The sequence below is a fragment of the Oreochromis aureus genome, linkage group 18 (assembly GCF_013358895.1).
Source record: "Oreochromis aureus strain Israel breed Guangdong linkage group 18, ZZ_aureus, whole genome shotgun sequence".
Lineage (NCBI taxonomy): Eukaryota > Metazoa > Chordata > Actinopteri > Cichliformes > Cichlidae > Oreochromis > Oreochromis aureus.
The window spans coordinates 21835848-21848535 of record NC_052959.1 but is presented as its reverse complement, the minus strand read 5'-3'; the positions used below and the strand labels follow the sequence as shown (position 1 = coordinate 21848535).

Sequence of the window (12688 nt, the reverse complement as noted above, 5' to 3'; positions counted from 1 at the left end):
CTTGGATCAAATGCACACCTTTGGGTCCCCGGCAGGACCCGACGCCCAGGAGTAAGAAGCCTCAGTCCTCCTAACTGTGAGATTGAGTTTTAGTCTAAATCTAAAACTATACTAAAACGCACATCTGTATGGAAGAAAGGACAAAACACAAATCTGTGCCACAAACCACGAAGCAACATAAAATAATGGGATACATGAACCTTAAGGATAAAAAATAAATTCCGACATTCCACAGAATTGGAAACACCGCTCTTTGCAAGGAGAAAGCAGTGAGGGAGGGAATAAGTTCCATAATAATAGCCACTTTCATACTGATTCTGCAGCAGTTTTCATTGCCGTCACACAACCTTTGTGTTGTTGGATATATTATTAGTTCCTAAATTATCAGCAATAAAAATGAATGTATGTATTTTTGTTCATTCATTCAGATATTATAGCTTATCTGCAGTAGTTTTGATTCATATTTCAGTGACATGACTGATTCCACTCAGAAATAACCGAGAAATCCACAGCACATGCACTGAAAAGTACAGTATCTTCTGCAGGCATGTGAAAAAGGTGTTAATGCTCAACAGGAAACCATTGATATCACTATGTTTTTGCATTAATTTGCAAAGTTCTCTGATGGGATCAGTTTTCTACTTTTCATTTCTGCCAGTGTAATCAGTTTTCTGCTTCATTTCCATGTAATGCCTGACTTGTCTAAAAAACATAAGGTCTGCAGCAGTTTCATTCCTTTCACTTCTATACATTTTTTCTAAAGAGTTTTGTGATGTAATTTGGTTTTTACATGAAATGCAAAGTTCTCCCATATTATCAGTTTTAGCTGCTCATTTTCTACATGGTCCCTGACCTGCTTTGTCATTTTATCAGTTTTCGTTTTTCTCTCATTTTGACTTTTTCTTCAGTGCCAATTCAGTTAAGTTTAAGCTGGTTTCTAGCGTGGGTGTGCTTGTTTCAGTTTAGATTTTTACTGTTTACTTCACATTACTAAAACTCTTAACTTCAATTTAGTTTACTTTATTTTGTTTTTTACTATTATTGTAAGATAAATGGTATCGGAGCAAGGCTGAAGAACACCAGGGGTTAAAATAAAAACACAAAATTATAAAAAAACGTTTCTTGTGTAAGAAATAATAATAAGAAATATTAAAAGTAAATATATATATTTACAGTTAATTTCTTATTCTAGTGAACTAACTGATGAACACTTTTTTTTAAAGAATAATAAAAAACATTTCTTTAAAAAGCATCCACCAATTCTGGTCAATATGTAGTGGATACTGTGTAGCTGTATGATATTATATCTTTACCAGCTACACTTTGGTTCAATTTTTTTTTTTACTTTCACGGCTCAACCACCATTGGCTGTGGAAATAAAGTCCACATTTGGCTGACTGTGGTGCAGTTTTCACAGCTGAACCATGATAATGATGTAATGATGCAATTTGCATTACTTTGCAATGTTCTCAGGTGTTATTAATCTACTTCTGCTCATTTCTGGTAATGTTATCAATTTTCTCCTTCTTATTTCCATTAATGGTATAAATGTTCTACTGCTGATTTACATGAGCGACATACTGCGTCACAAAGAGGGGGGGTTGGTTCTCGTTATAAGGCGCTGTTTGAAAGACCAAAGCACGTCATCTGCTCTACTTTTGGGGTAAGAAGTCTGTCTTTAAATACTTCATTTATTCTTTATTCTGGCAGTGGATCCTGATAAAGCAGTTTCCACATGTATTTTTTTCAGCACTTTTCAGATGAAGTTATTTTAGTTAAAGTACTTACCTTTTCTTGGATGGATGCTTTAGCTTCCTCTTTTAGATGAGCTGAGTTGGCAGTTGAAGGAGAAATGGGATATAAGCTGCTATTTACTTATTTTTATTTTTTCCCCTTAAAGCTAAAATAATTTCGATGATAACAATGTAGCCTACTTTATCACTTTATTTCTGTGCAGTTAAGGTTATATGTTTAGTTTCCTTTTTTCTGGTTAGGCCTAAATTGTTATAAATGTATTTGTTGACACCGATTTTCCTGTTCTGAACCTTTTTTGTGTTTTTTTTTATCAAAGATTTACAAACTGTTCAAGCGACTCTGGAAAGACTGGTAAGTATTTATTCAACTGTTACAACCATGTTCCTAGAGATTGCTGGACAGAGCTTTTTTTTCTGTTTTTGTTTTGAATATAAGTTCATTTTCGCAAATATTGTTTCTGTTTCAACATTAGTCCCCCCTAATGTAGAGGACGATCTTGTCTGGCAGCTTTTACAATCAGAGACATGATCTGAATGCACTGTTGTGCCAAACACATGTGCTTTTCCGAGAAGAGCTCTATAAATTTACTATAGGCTCTTGTTGGTGTTCCTTTCTTTTCTTATGTATTTAGTTATTCATTTCCATTATTATTCACATGAGTACATGTCTGATGTTATCTGTCTATTTTGCTATGAAAATATTCCAACAAATTATGAAACAAAGAACTGAAAAACACTTGAAACATATTTACAAATATGACTTGATACAATCTTTGGGTTATGGTACTATGTAATGTCATATTTACTCTCATGTCGTGAGGCACTCTGTGTAAAACTTCAGAAAACTGTTCTTCTGTGCTGTGAAACAGAAGTGCACATTATACAACAACTTTTTGTATAATCGTATATTGTGGTTCTTAGGATATTTAAAAGTAGAATGGGAAGCAGAGCCTTCAGCTTTCAGGCCTCTCTTCTGTGGAACCAGTTTCCAGTTTTGATTCAGACACCTTCTCTACTTTCACGATTAGGTTTAAAACTTTCCTCTATGACAAAGCAGATAGTTAGGCCTGGATCGAGTAACTCTGAATCTTCCCTTAGTCACGCTGCAATAAGCCTCCACTTTTGAGGGCTTCCCATGATGCACTGCATATTCCTTCTTCACTCACCTTTCACTCACTGTGTGACTGTGTTTACAGACCACTTTGCATTTAATCATTAAGTAAGTAAGTAAAGTTTATTTATTTTCTTAGACAAGCAGTCACAAAGCTCTGTAGAAAAAGTTAAAATAAAGAAAACATTAGGTAATATAATAAACCATATAAACAATGCAAATTCAAAACAATTCAAAAGCGTTGATCAATAGAAGGCCTGTTTAAACAAAAAAAGTTTTTAACTGCTTTTTAAGGATTCCACAGAGTAAACCAAACGCAGTTGTGGAGGTAAACTGTTCCACAGCCTTGGTGCCACAGACTGAAAGGCTCTGTCCCCTTTCGTCTTCAGTTGTGTACGGGGAACAACCAGCAAACTCTGAGACTGTGAGTGAAGACAACGAGCGGCAGTGTATTTTATAAAAAGCTTGGATAAATAATCTGGGGCCTGGCCATTTAGTGCTCTATATGTTAAAACAATAATTTTAAAATGAATTCTAAAATCTATTGGGAGCCAATGTAAAGAATATAAAATGGGAGTGATGTGAGCATGCTTGCTAGAACGTGTTAGTAGCCTGGCCGCTGCATTTTGTATAGCTTGGAGGCGAGAAAGAGATGATTTATCCAAGCTGGTAAACAGGGCATTACAATAATCTAAACGCGATGACACAAATGAAAATATGGTAAATGGCCTGTATTTATATAGCGCTTTTCTAGTCCCTAAGGACCCCAAAGCGCTTTACATATCCAGTCATTCACCCATTCACACACACATTCACACACTGGTGATGGCAAGCTACGTAGTAGCCACAGCCACCGAACAATTTTTTTAATTCTAATTCCTTAAATGAAAGAAGCAGGAACGAGACCAAGACTTTACATGTGAGTCCAGGCCCAGAGAAGAATCAAATATTACTCCAAGATTTTGAATATTTGACTTGGCAGATGGACAGAAAGAGGCAAGAACCTGACTGATTTTAGAATGTAGTTCAGAAGGAGCTACAGTCATGGTCTCTGTTTTATTTTTGTTTAAAACAGGGTAATTGTTAGAAAGCCAATCAGAGATTTGAGTTAAACACTGGACTAGGGTGGACAGCCTATCCAGCTGGTGAGGCTTAAAGGACATATGCAGCTGAATGTCATCGGCATAGAAATGATAAGAAACGTCGCTAAAAGATTGAATAATGCCAGCTAAAGGAAGAATAGGTTAGGGGGGCAATGTTAGAGGTAAACCTGTCAGTCCTAACAGAAAAGGTCCTATCTGATAAGTTTAGATGAAAACCAGTCTAAGGCAGATCCAGATATGTCAGCCAAAACCTTCAACCTGTTAAGTAGGATTTTATGGTCAATGGTATCAAAGGCTGCACTGAGGTCAAGCAAAATGATCACAGAACAATCCACTGCATTGCAACATCCCAGAAGCTATTAATAAATTATTAATAAGATTTATTAATAAACTTTACAACATAAACATTACTTTAATAAATCATTATAGACCCTTAAGAGAGCGGTCTCAGTGGAGTGATGCTTTTGAAAGCCAGCCTGAAAAGGGTTAGCAATCTGTAATCTGCATAGTAAGGACCTGAACTGATTTTCTACAATTTTTTCAAGTAATTTGCTTAAAAATGGCAATTTTGAAATAGGCTGGTAATTACTAGTAGAGCTAGGATCTAGATTCTGTTTTTTCAATAGAGGAGTTACCTCGGCATGTTTAAAATAGGATGGAACACAGCCTTGCCTCAGTGAACTGTTGATGATGGACAGCAATGTGGGACCAATGCTGGTGAGAGTCCCAGACAGGACAGAGAGAGGTAATATATCTAAAGAGCATGATTTAATTTTACCTATCACTTTAATTAAATCATTAAGTGTGATTGGAGAAAAGGAAGTAAATGACCCAGGACACCGAGGGGCATCTTTATAAGGAGAGGCACTTGAGGAGATTTTGGATCTCAGGTCCATCACCTTTTTTACAAAGTGATGGAGAAAAGTATTACAATCTTCATCAGAAAGTAATATAGCATGCTGAGTTGGAGGAGAAACAATACTGTTGATGGTACCAAACAGTATTGTTAATAAGGAGCTCAACGTCATCAAAAGAAGTTTTAAAATCAAAAAGGGAAGAAAATTTAGAAATATCCGAGTCATCAATAAAGCGCCTGCGCCTAACAAAACCTTGGGGAAGAGACTCTGAGTTGACAGACACATTAAAAGAGACTGACTTATGGTCGCTAAAGACAATGTCATTTAAATTCAAGTGGTCAAGGGAAATGCCATAAGTGAAGACCAAGTCCAGAGTATGCCCAGCAGTGTGAGTAGGGCCTGATACATGCTGAGCAAAATTAAGAGTCCATGATGCTTAGGAACTTCTTAGTGGTACTATTTGATGAGTCCTCTGCATGAATGTTTAAGTTTCCAACAATGATGACCTTGCCCAGTTTAATAGTGGAAGTTAAAAGTTCTTGCAAGTCTGCCAGAAAAGATGCAGCAGACACAGGTGGACGATAAATTAAGATACCGTACATGGGCTGATCTCTTCCAATTTTTATCATGATCATCTTGAAAGAATTGAAACAGCTCGAAGAGATCATCTGGCATAAAAATGTCTTTTTAAAAATTACAGCTGTTCCACCTCCTCGTTGAGATATCTGAGGTGCACGGAGAAATGAACAGTCTGTGGGACATAGCTCTAAAAGATGTGAGCCTTCATTCTACGCTGCCACGTCTGAGTGATAAACATAAAATCAAGCGTCTCTGCACAGAGCAAGTCATTTAAAATATAAGACTTGTTGGCACAAGCCACACAGTAAATCAGGGTTTCTACTGCGATGAGCCGTGGCTTTCCATGTTTTCAGGTGACAGCCCGGATGGTAAACAGAGGGGGTTGTGGGTATTAATCTAGCTCCAACAAGTCTCAGGCGTATCATACCGGCAGCAGCCCAGGAATAAAGCCTCTGAAGATCCAGTTCTCTTGGAAGCCGATGAAGCAGCACAAAAAAGCTTGTTCTCTTGCCCCGCTTCCTCCGATGAGGCCTTGGAAGCAAAAAAGACCTGACCAGACAGAATGGAGGTAAACCAGGTGCTGCGCTGTGCTCAAGTGGCAGTGGGAAAACAACCTCGTTTCGTTGACTCTGAAAATTATCCATAGCAGATTTGATTGCCAATAATGTGTGGTGATCATAAATACAAAGAAAGATGACGCCGGACAAAAGTGTAGCAAAGACACTAGCACAACATGAAAAGTAAACAAACAGACAGAAAGAGGCGGCAGCAGTACAGCCAGACACAGGCACCATCTTGCTTCCGCTTTACTTATTATTAATCTCGCACTCTTTTCCACAGCACGTCTTTTGTCCTGTCTTCCTCCTATTACTCCCAACTACTCGCGACAGATGGCTGTCCCTCCCTGAGCCTGGTTCTGCTGGAAGGTTCTTCCGGTTAAAAGGAAGTTTTTCCTTCTCATGGTTGCCAAGTGCTTACTCATGGGGATCATCTGACTGTTGTGGGGCAACTGTTTTTGTGATTTGGCACTAGTGTATTCTTCTCTGTGCTTGTTTTGGCCCCAATGACCTCAGTGCAGCATTTGATAAAGTTCTAAACAGTTGCTGTTATGTTAAACATCTTTCTAATCCATTTTTCATTTTTCAGAAACAAACATATTACTGCTAAATACACAGTCAAGAATGGGGAACCAAGTGCCAAAGGAGAGTGACATGGGCTGCTGCCTCAGATGTTGCAAATGTTCTAAAGTCCTGCCTCCATGCAAATCGTTTGATGACTTCTATAAATGTTGTATTGGTGGCCGAGAGGTATATGTGTATAATGGAGGGCAATACTACAGACCAGTTGGTTATGATGACGCGTATGAGTGCAGTTGTTGCTTTAATAAGCAATAAGCAAAGGTTTATTATTATCTTTTTCTTTTTCAGACTGTACATTATCGAAAAAGTTAAATCCTAACTGCTTGCTTTGCCATTGTGACTCAATGTCAACTGTAAATTTAAGACAGGCTTTGTGCTGTTTTTGCTTATTTGTTTTTATTTTAGTGACTTTGAGACTAGTTACTTTAGTGGCTTTAATATAATCTGAATATAATACATTATATAACACAACAAAATAATTAGAAATGCTGTTAAAATAGCAACAAAAAATGTTCTTTCTGTTCTGGCAAAAATCCTCATGTTTTGCAAAATCAGATAAATTGATATTTCTAATTTACCTTTTTTTTTTAAGCCGAAGCACAAAGAGAACACAAAGACTCACAAAATGCTGTAATAAAGTTTCCTCTCAGACTACATGACTGATTACTCTCAGAGATATTTGAATTTATGAACTGTCAATAGACTATCTGAGTGTCCTCTTTAGTGCTTTCATAGAGGCAAAACACACATCTCTTGTATTCAGATTCAGAATGTGAAAAACTCTGGTAAATAAACACAGTAGGCATTTTCACAGCAAAATTGCAAAACCTGAATCAAAATACCTGATCACACTTTAAATTTATGTTCTAGAATTGATTCTAATATTGAAATGTTGACGTTTTTAAAAGCTGAGAGTGTCTAAACAGTTGGTAGGAACTACTACTTCTTCCATCTGTCAATGGTATGTGAAATACGGCTGTATAAATGCATAACGGCTCTCGTGTGCTCACTCACTCAGTTGATAATAATGGCTGATAACACAGGTTTGCAACCAAAGAACTGCACAGAATTGTTTTTTGACTGATTTTCTTATAATTTTTTACTCACTGAAACCTCAAAAACATTTTTAAAACTCCATCACGTCAGGTTTTCTTTCAAAACTCATATTTTTAAATGTGAGGTCTAAGCTTTTTAGTGTAATTAAGCATTTAACTCCTCATGTTTTGCAAAAAAATAAAAAATACTTGGTGGAGGGAAATTGAGATCATTTTTGGATTCAGGACCCTAAAAAACAGAATTTACCAAAGATACGATAAGAATATGATGATGAATTTATGATAAGTGGAACTAAAGAGGAGAAGAGGTACAGGTGCTGCTAGGGCAAGGCAGACATTGCTTGCTTTCCTTTGGTGCTGCAGGCAGGAACTATACAGGTACAGAGGGAGAACATGTGGAGCTGTTGGCAACCTGTAGCACTGTTGCTGAATTTTGGAAAGAGACTCAGGTCTATGCTTAGGTTTTTGTGCTAATGTTTAAACAACTGGTATTCTTCGCATCATTAAAACTAGGGAATCCCATTTGTTCAAATGAACATTAATAAATGTGGTCTCCAATGAGACCGCAGCCTCTGGATCGAATTCCACGCCAGTCAGCTTGGATGAAAGGCACACCTTTGGGTTCCCAGCAGGACCCGACGCCCAGGAGTAAGAAGCTTGAGTCCTCCTAACTGTGAGACTGAGTGGACAGGGGCTCCACTGGCAGGGTGATGCAGTTTTCCCCCATCTGTTGCCGCCTAAGAGGCGCCAATTATGTTTTGTTCACATTGTCAGTCCCAGAAGGTGCTTCATTTTCCTAACCATGCCTCCTAAGCACACAAATCGCTCATGCTGTAACTCCCAGTGTGGGTTTGTTAAATGTTTAGGTGACCACATCACATTCATTCACTGAGTGTCATTGCTTTGCCCCAAAAAAAGGTGCTGCCAACAAACAGTTTGAATGTTCATGTTCCCATTTAAAATATTTTAAGAATGCTTATTTTCAAATAACTGCAAATCTTTAGCCTGCAGGGAGGTGATGCATTTCCCCACAGACACACTGGGGGGCAACAATGCCCCACCTATAGTGCCACAGGTCAGCCAACTTGCTGCTCAACTCTCAATGGTACACTTGCGCCCTCTCTCTGTGGTTGATGCAAATCATTGCTATGGGTTACTTGTTGCAGGTCAAGCTGCCTCGTTTCCTGTTGGGTTTTTTCATCCGAGAGAAGACAAATATGCTCAAAATGCATTTTCTTAAATTTGTTAAGAGGTTCAAGGTTCACGTTAAAAACGGGAGCCGTATCTTTTTGCTCACCCGAACGAACTAAGAGCACCACACCCAGTCAGCAAACACTTTTATTTCTTGTCAGAGACATATAATGTTAACATGATTGGTAGAATCAGTTGAGGGTGGCCTTAGGTTTGATATCAGCTCATGTTTCTTTTTCTGGACATCTCTGTCATGAACTGTGTGCGGATCAGGCAGGATAGGACCAAATGCAGACTCTCTGAGGCAAATATTACAAAATCTCAGCTTTATTGCTGGCACAAGTAAATACAGAAAACTAAACTGGGAACGTTAGACATTAACCTGGGAACAGAAACAGATGGGGGCATGGCAACAACAGGACGAGGCAGGACCAGACGCAGACTGTGGAGCTGGACCAGACGGTGGTGTGGCAGCCTCAGACAATGGAGTTGGACCAGGTGGCAGCATAGCAGCTGCAGGCAATGAAGCAGGAGGTGGCTGAATGGACTCAGAGATGTCAGCGGACATGAGGAGGTGCTGGCCGGGCTCACCAGAGCCACCAGTGGACATTAAGAGATGCTAGAGAGGCTCACCAGAGCCACCAGCTGGAACAGCCGGTGACGTGTAAGACTGCTGCACTGGGTCTCCTGAGCCTCCAGCACTCCTGAGTTACCAGGAGTGCGACGGAGGGAGAGAGCTGGCAGGTGGAAAAGATGTAAAGTGAAGAGCCGGTTAAAAACATAGCCGTCCGATTTTTACCACCGTAGGATCGGGCTTGGCAGCTGCAAGGGCCACCTAAGGCCAGACGAGTCCTGTAATAAGGCGACTCCTGCATGGAGAGTATAAGCATTGGGGGACAGGTCATAAAAGACTGCAGAAAATTTTATGCTAATGCCTTATTGGTTCTGCAGCAGTTTCATTCCTTTCATTTCTCTATATTAGCAATTTCTAAAGAGTTTTGTGATGTAATTTGGTTTTTACATGAACTTGCAAAGTTCTCCCATCTTATCGCCTCTGTCAGTGCGCCCCAGGGTGGCTGTGGCTACAACGTAGCTTGCCATCACCAGTGTGTGAATGTGTGTGTGAATGGGTGAATGACTGGATATGTAAAGCGCTTTGGGGTCCTTAGGGACTAGTAAAGCGCTATATAAATACAGGCCATTTACCATTTGCCATATCAGTTTTAGCTGCTCATTTTCCATGTACTGCCTGACCTGCTTTATCATTTTATCATTTTACCAGTTTTCCTTTCATTTTGACTTTTTTTTCCGGTGCCAATTCATTTAAGTTTAAGTTGGTTTCTAGTGTGGGTGTGCTTGTTTCAGTTTATATTTTTATTGTTTACTTTATAAAATGGCCTGTATTTGTAAAGCGCTTTAGTAGGACCCCAAAGCGCTTTACACAACTAGTCATTCACCCATTCACACACACAGCTACATTGTAGTCACAGCCACCCTGGGGCGCACTGACAGAGGCGAGGCTGCCGGACACTGGCGCCACCGGGCCCTCTGACCACCACCAGTAGGCATTGGGTGAAGTGTCTTGCCCAAGGACACAATGACCGAGACTGTCCAAGCCGGGGCTCTAACCGGCAACCTTCCGATTACAAGGCGAACTCCCAACTCTTGAGCCACGATCGCCCCATTACTAAAGTAATTCAGTTCAGTTTATTTATTTATTTATGTTTTATTATTATTGTAAGACAAATGGTATCAGAGCAAGACTGTAAAAACACCAGGGGTGGAAATAAAAACACAAAATTATATATATATAAAAAAATGTTTCTTGTAAAAGAAATAAGAAGAATCTCCTTATGTAGAGATGACCCTTTTACAGGTAACACTTGCATTACCATGGCAATGACTTCTTGCCCTCAGGTCAGGCCTGTAGTGACCCATGTAATCCCACCGGCAACAATTGTTAACATTCTAACCCCCTATGACATTAAAAAAAATTAAACATACGTGTAGGGGATGTATAAGAAGTAAAATGGATGCACTTATTTTGCGGTGAAAGATTTGGAATTAAATGGGTTAAAGAAGAGGGAAGGACTGGAAGACTAACACCAGAATTTATGGCCCTGTTTTGGTGTAGGAGAGTCATCCTTAAAGCTTTGTACCTTCTGCTGCCATCACCATTCCAGGCAGACCATCCCCCTCACACATTCCTCAAAGAAGAAGGCTTCTCTCTTTTTATGCCTGTTATTGACATAATTACTTGTTAGATCGCTTGTTATCTGAATGTAGCAGTCTAAATCCAAAATTACACTAAAATGCACATCAGTATGTAACAAAGGACAAAACACAAATCTTTGCCACAACCACAAAGCAACAGTGCAACATAAAATAATGTGGATACACGAACCTAGGTTTTTGGTTTTTTACAACACTAAGAACAGAAAAAGTGTACTTTTATAAACCGCTGTGATACGCTGATTATCCAGCAGTTTCACATTCACAACCAGACTCAAAGAAATAAGATTTCATCAGAGGTAAGGAAGTTCAAAACTGTCAAACACTCATATGAACAGTGAGAGCAACCAGGCTGCAATCGACAAACAGCAGGTTGGGGGGAAAGTCAGTGCAGTTCACTTCCTAAACATAAAATATCTGGAGCTCCACTTCTGCTCCATTTACAGTTCAAAACTCACCTGAGTCTCTCCTCCTCTGTCTTGCGCAGCTTCATGTCCCTCTGCACCACCTGCAGCACGTGCTCCGTGATTTTAACGCAAAATACGAACAGAAACATGCAAGTTAATGGTTTTCATTCAGGCTGAAGGTGATAAACTCATAGTTTGATTACAACAACTTACCAGAATCTATTTCTGAAATAGAGAAACACCTTTAAAGCCACACTCCGTTTACTTCTAGAGGGAATTATCAGTGAGACAAAGTCAAACACTTATTATAATCCAGTGAGTCTGCGATGCCTTGTTTCATCGTTTTTCTTTTTTTCATATGAAAGATTGAGGGGGGGAAGTGTTTCTGCGCAGCCAGGCCTGGTTTCTGAGAGAAAAGCAGGATAAATCCTGATTAGGGTCTATCCGAGCGCTTCTCCACTTGCCAAGGCGACGTGGAAGTGATGAAAGTTTGTTCATATCACTTATTGAGAGAAAATGGATAATAACAATAAACTTGGGTTGTGACTGTGTGCAATCATGAATGAACAATAATCTTGGAGTCATATCTTAATGCTTTGCAGACACTATGTCACGATATTATTCTTAAATCACTTCAGTAACACGTGCTGTTTAATGGGTCTTATTTCCACGGGACTTGCGGCAGAATCAGCAAACAAAAAACATAAAAAGCAGGTGATGATGGTCAGAAACAGTCAGAAGTTTAGGATACATGGTGTGAAGCTAAAGTCAGTCCTGCAAACAGCTAAAGGTAGAAACTAAGACTGATGTGTTTGGAGGGAAAAGGATTGGACGGATAAAAAGAGCAGGGAACTGCTTATTATTTTACTTTGCTCCAGTCCTCTGTGCAGTTTTGCAAAACAGGGCAAGAACTTTTTCTCTCACATTGTCTCTAAACACTTCATAACACTGCATTTGCAAGAGCTCTCAGGCAATACTTTTATTACCAAAATCATCAGGCTACATGATAAAAGAAACCAGACTTACCTACATATCATATTTGTGGATGTGCCAGAGACACTGAAATAACTCAGATTATATTAAAGAAAACTATATTAGTTATAGCTTTATAATAGACTTAATTCAGGCCTATACAATTTTTAACATCATTAAGAGACCCAAAGCACCAGTGAAATTAACACAGATGCTCATTTACTAGAAATGCCTGACATTCCTGACTAAAGTTTGTGTTTGTATAATAGAGGCATAAATATGGTCTAA

General features: G+C 39.1%; 2 long non-coding RNA genes across 2 annotated transcripts; one reads left to right on the top strand and one right to left on the bottom strand.

Moving 5' to 3' along the window:
- Positions 1-2112: 2112 nt before the first annotated feature.
- On the top strand, positions 2113-7199 carry LOC120434505. Its single transcript, XR_005609130.1, has 2 exons — positions 2113-3289; positions 6551-7199. It is a non-coding gene; the product is annotated as an uncharacterized LOC120434505 (long non-coding RNA).
- Positions 7200-9158: 1959 nt separating this feature from the next.
- LOC120434564 lies at positions 9159-11722 on the bottom strand. The gene is made up of 3 exons (XR_005609176.1): positions 11480-11722; positions 10949-11027; positions 9159-9526 (listed from the first exon to the last, which is right to left on the bottom strand). It is a non-coding gene; the product is annotated as an uncharacterized LOC120434564 (long non-coding RNA).
- Positions 11723-12688: the final 966 nt, after the last annotated feature.